A 6,280-nucleotide genomic window follows, 5' to 3' on the forward strand; every position below is an offset into this window, starting at 1 on the left:
ATCACCAGGGTTGGAAGAGACCTCAAAGATCATCGAGTCCAACCTGTCACCACAGACCTCATGACTAGACCATGGCACCAAGCACCACATCCAATCCCCTCTTGAACACCTCCAGGGACGGTGACTCCACCACCTCCCTGGGCAGCCCATTCCAATGGCGAACGACTCTCTTGGTGAAGAACTTTCTCCTCACCTCGAGCCTAAACTTCCCCTGGTACAGCTTGAGACTGTGTCCTCTTGTTCTGGTGCTGGTTGCCTGGGAGAAGAGACCAACCCCTTCCTGGCTACAACCACCTTTCAGGTAGTTGTAGAGGGCAATGAGGTCTCCCCTCAGCCTCCTCTTCTCCAGGCTAAACAATCCCATCTCCCTCAGCCTCTCCTCATAGGGCTTGTGCTCAAGGCCTCTCCCCAGCCTTGTTGCCCTTCTCTGGACACATTCAAGTGTCTCAATATCCTTCTTAAACTGAGCAGCCCAGAACTGGACACAGTACTCAAGGTGTGGCCTAACCAATGCAGAGTACAGGGGCACAATGACTTCCCTGCTCCTGCTGGCCACACTATTCCTAATGCAGGCCAGGATGCCATTGGCCCTCTTGGCCACCTGGGCACACTGCTGGCTCATGTTTAGGTGGCTGTCAATCAGCACCCCCAGGTCCCTTTCTGTTTGCCAGCTCTTCAGCCACTCTGACCCCCGCCTGTAGCTCTGCATGGGGTTGCTGTGGCCAAAGTGCAGCACCTGGCACTTGGACTTGTTGAATGCCATCCTGTTGGGCTCTGCCCATCTGTCCAGTCAGTCGAGGTCCCTCTGCAGAGCCCTTCTACCCTCTAACAGATCAACATCTGCTCCCAACTTGGTGTCGTCTGCAAATTTGCTGATGACTGACTCAATCCCCTCATCCAGATCATCAATAAAGATATTAAAGAGGATGGGGCCCATCACTGATCCCTGGGGGACACCACTGGTGACTGGCCACCAGCTGGATGTGGCACCATTCACCACCACTCTCTGGGCTCGGCCCTCCAGCCAGTTCCTAACCCAGCACAGTGTTGCCATCCAAGCCATGAGCTGACAGCTTAGACATCAGTTTACTGTGGGGGATGGCTTTGCTGAAGTCCAGGTAGATGACATCCACAGGCCTCCCCACATCCACCAGACGGGTCACCTGATCATAGAAGGAGATCAGGTTGGAGAGGCAGGACCTGCCCCTCCTAAATCCATGTTGGCTGGACCTGAGCCCTTGGCCATCCTTCAGGTGCACAGTTATTGCCTCCAGGATAATCTGTTCCATCACTTTCCCTGGCACTGAGGTCAGGCTGACTGGCCTGGAGTTTCCAATTCCTCCATCCGTCCCTTCTTGTGGATGGGGACCACATTGGCCAGCTTCCAGTCATCAGGGACCTCTCCAGTGAGCCAGGACTGGATGAAAATGATGGAGAGCAGCTTGGCCAGCTCATCTGCCAGCTCTCTCAGCACCCTAGGATGGATCCCATCTGGTCCCATGGACTTGTGAGTGTCCAAGTGGCTCAGCAGGTCCCGAACTAATTCCTCATGGATTTCCAGGGCATTACACTGCTCCCCGACCCCATCACCCAGCTCAGGAGGCCACTCATGAACTCCTGCCTTGCTGTTAAAAATTGAGGCAAAGAAGGCGTTCAGGACCTCAGCCTTTTCCTCGTCTTCAGTCACCATGTTCCCCTCTAGGTCCAGTAAGGAGTGGAGGTTCTTCTTGCCCTTCTTTCTAGCATTGATATATTTGTAAAATTGCTTTTTATTGTCTTTCACAGAGGTGGCCAGTTTCAGTTCCAACCTGGCCTTTGCCTCTCTAATTTTTTTCTTACATAATATAACAACTTCCTTGAACATACCTCGAGAAGCCTTCCCCTCCTTCCAAAGGTGATACACCCTCTTTTTTCCCCTTAAATCCTCCAGGAGCTGCCTGCTCATCCAGGCCGGTCGCCTTCCCCGCCGGCTCATCTTTCGGCACGTGGGAACTGCCAGTTCCTGTGCCTTCAAGAGCTCCTTTGTGAAGTAGGTCCAACCCTCCTGGACCCCTCGGCACTTGAGGGCTGCTACCCAGGGAACTTTGCAAATAAGTTTCTTAAACAGGCTGAAGTTTGCCCTCGGGAAGTTCAAGGTGAGGGTTCTGTTGGTGTTATGTTTCACTTAAGACCATACTTAATTTTTAGGAAGTTGAATTCCTAAAGGGAGGGATCTTTCAAATAAACAGTTGAACCATGTTGTTTCCAGAGTAATGAAAGTGCCTGCAAGTGACAAATACCAGAGTTTTTATACTGTTTGGTTGTTTTCTGTGTCATAACTGAAATAAAGAAAACTGGGTTTTTTCTTGACTGTGAAGTTTTCTTCTTTGGGTGTTTTGTTGGTTTGGTTTTTGATTGTGGGTTTTTTTGTTTGTTTGATTGGTTGGTTGGTGTAGTTTGGTTTGGTTTTTAATGTTTGGCATTTTAGGGCAATGCAGCTAATCAGAATCTCAGTGTATTTTTTTGAAACATCTACTTATCTATTATGTAAGCTTTTAAAATAATTTCAAATAATATCCATTTCAAGGGTACTTCTTTACAAATTGTATTATAGGATTAATTTTCCTGCTATAATTTTGTACAACAGTTAAAATAATTCTCAGTTAGTGTAGAATGAATGCTGGTTTTATAGCTGGCTGCTATCAAATGCGTGTTATAATATTTATGTATGTTTGTTTAGAATAGAATAGAATTAACCAGGTTGGGAAAGACCTTCAAGATCATCAAGTCCAACCTATCACCCAACATCATCTAATCAACTAAACCATGGCACCAAGTGCCTCATCCAGTCTCTTCTTAAACACTTACAGTGATGGTGACTCCACCACTTCCCTGGGCAGCACATTCCAATGGCAAATCACTCTTTCTGTGAAGAACTTCTTCCTAGCATGCAGGCTAAACCCTCCTGGTGCAACTTGAGACTGTGTCCTCTTGTTCATTTGGTGGTTACCTGGGAGAAGCGACCAACCCCCACCTGGTTACAACCTCCCTTCAGGTAGTTGTAGAGAGCAATAAGGTCTCCCCGGAGCCTCCTCTTCTCCAGGCTAAACAACCCCAACTCCCTCAGCCTCTCCTCACAGGGCTTGAGATCCAACCCCCTCACCAGCTTTGTTGCCCTTCTCTGGACACGTTCCAGCAAGTCAACATCCTTCCTAAACTGAGGGGCCCAGAACTGGACACAGTTCTCAAGGTGTGGCCTAACCAATGCAGAGTACAGGGGCACAATGACCTCCCTGCTCCTGCTGGCCACACTATTCCTGATGCAGGCCAGGATGCCATTGGCCTTCTTGGCCACCTGGGCACACTGCTGGCTCGTGTTCAGCCTACTATCAACCAGTATCCCCAGCTCCCTCTCTGCCTGGCCGCTCTCCAGCCACTCTGACCCCAGCCTGTAGCTCTGCATGGGGTTGTTGTGGCCAATGTGTAGAACCCGGCGCTTGGATGTGTTAAATCTCATGCAGTTGGACTCTGCCCATCTGTCCAGCCTGTCAAGGTCCCTGCAGAGCTCTCCTGCCCTCTAACAGAGCAACACCTGCCCCCAGCTTGGTGTAATTGCAAATCTACTGATGATGGACTCAATGCCCTCATCCAGATCATCAATAAAGATGTTAAAGAGCATGGGGCCCAGCACTGATCCCTGGGGCACACCACTAGTGACTGTCTGCCTGCTGGATGTGGCACCATTCACCACCACTCTGGGCTCAGCCCTCCAGCCAGTTCCTAACCTAGCACAGAGTGCTGCTGTCCAAGCCACGAGCTGACAGCTTGGCCAGGATTTTGCTGTGGGGGACAGTGTCAAAGGCCTTGCTGAAGTCCAGGTAGACTACATCCACAGCCTTCCCCACATCCATTAGACTGTCACCTGATCATGGAAGGAGATAAGTAGGTCAGGCAGGACCTGCCCTTCCTAAATCCATGCTATCTGGGTCAATCCATGCTGTCTGGGCAGATTGGTTATTCTTTTCAGGTATGAATTTAAGGAATATGGCCCTTGTAAAGAAAAATACAGAATTACATATTATTACTGACGGTTTTCCCTTGGCAGTTACTTAAATAGCAAGTTAGATACTTTGCAACAGTAGCATAGAAAATTTCCACCTGCTGTTTTGGAATATTACTGCAGACTTCATTACATTCAAATGCCAAGTCCTGAATTTATAATTTTCATTTTTTCTCTTTCCTATTTTTCAATTTTTTACCTTCCACTCCCCCCTTTATTCTCTTGTTTTCTCTTGCCTTTGTTCTTCTTTCCTTTTAACCTCTGTTCTACCCTTTTCACTTTCTTTCTTGCTAGTCAAGTGCAATGTCTTTATTAAAAAACTTCTTAAACATTTCTTGGTGTTTAATTGATTTCCCCTGGAATCAACAGTACCATGAGCAAAATAGTAGCAAAACTGTGCAGTGTAAATTTGATTATAAACTAAAACCTTCATTAACCACGGCTGAGAAAATTGCAGTGTTCACTAAATGATGGCAGTGACATGAGTAAATCTCAACCTGACTGTAGTCAGTTATCCACAGCAAACCAAGATCTAATTTAGAATATGTATGTATACAGTCCAAAAGGTAACTTAACTGTCTCAACATCATGTGTGTGTTGTCTTCAGTTAATTTCATTGGGCTGTTTGGTGAACTTGTAATTTATTTGAGTACAGATAAACAAAAGCAGGTAATGGCAGAAAGAGAGCTGACAAAACCTAGATGTGCTGTCTTGTTATATGTAAAGTCATAGGCTAGTGGGCCTGGATTATTAGACTAAGTTTTACTGCTGCTATACTTGGACCCTTGAGGCATTGAATACCTCAGTGGAAACAAAAAAACTCACCTCCAAGGACATTTGCTTCCTAGTCCCACTGTGCAGCCCTGTGTGTCTTAATGAATAGGAGAGCTTGTTCCACACTGTTCGCCTCTCTTATTTCATGTCAAGCTTCGTTTGCCAGTTCTACAATCTGCCATGGCACTGATGAGGCTTGCAGAATCCCAAGCAACATGAATGAAGAAAGATCAGTCATTAATATTGAAGAAAAATGTACAATGGAGTAATAGCTGATTGATAGATTTGCTTATAGACCTACACATTTCCTTTTTCACTGGTACTCTTAGTACTCCTAATGTCCATGGTTTTATTACCTGGAGAGGTGATTCATTGCTGGCTGCATGCTTCTGTGTCACCCCTTTATTTCTGCCAACCAGTGAACAGCAAAAAACTACTTCATGCAGAAGCCATGCCTTGGCAAGGTGTAAGTTAGGGTGTCTTAGGAAAGCTGAATGTAAATTTGGTTTAATTAGAAATACATTTCCTCTGCCACCTGATACAGTCAAAGGTGCAAAATCTGTTCAGCAGTGTGGCAGAACAGCATCTTGGCAGCTGTTTGGCAACAAGAAAATACTGCTAGAGGCAATGACAGACTGGAAGGTAGTTCCCTTTTACTGCCTGCTTGCTGCAGGGATATGGCATTTATTTCTGAACTGAGCTTCATTTTCCTCTTGGTTTTGCAGGTCACCTTTAAAAATTCACTTTGTGGTGTGTTAACTGCCACAGGTTATTTTTTCAAAGTCTGTATCAAGAAGCTGCATGTGTTAACTTTAATATATAGCATGACAAAGATGAAACAAGGTTTACTATGCATATGACAGAAGATTTGTAATTACCAGCCTAATTAAATTTGAAATTAAAAGAGGAAAAGGATTCCAAGAAAATTAAATTAAGCTGTTTACAAAAATAAATTTTTTTATATATATATATATATATATATGTTTCATAAGAGATTGATTACACAGAGCTAATGAATTTCTAGGGTATTGTACTGTTGCTGCATAGGTTAAAACCAGATCACCTAAATTATATGAATTTCTGTATTGATTCTTAACACTGCACAGTTAAAAAAAAAATCCAGTGTATTAAAAAATATTTATTATACATCTGTTTTGTTGTTCACTCTTAAATATCTCTTTGATATTTTGTTTTTGCTTGAAAAATAAATAGAGTGTTTTATTTGGAGAAAGAGGCAATTTGTATGTAAAATGCAGTCATGAATTATTCATGAAGCAAAATAGTTTCACTGGGTTTTGATCAACCTCTTTGTTGAGAAAAAAAATATACACTAGGTGTTGGTCAGCATGAGGAAAAGTTCTAATTACATTCTAGACTGCAACAGAAATATTTTCTAATAAATTTTGGCTCCCCTCACAGATGAACCACAGTAGTTTCTGAGGAAGAGCATTGATTGTGCTTGTAGTG

Source organism: Dryobates pubescens, chromosome Z (assembly GCF_014839835.1).
Source record: "Dryobates pubescens isolate bDryPub1 chromosome Z, bDryPub1.pri, whole genome shotgun sequence".
NCBI classification, from domain to species: Eukaryota; Metazoa; Chordata; class Aves; order Piciformes; family Picidae; genus Dryobates; species Dryobates pubescens.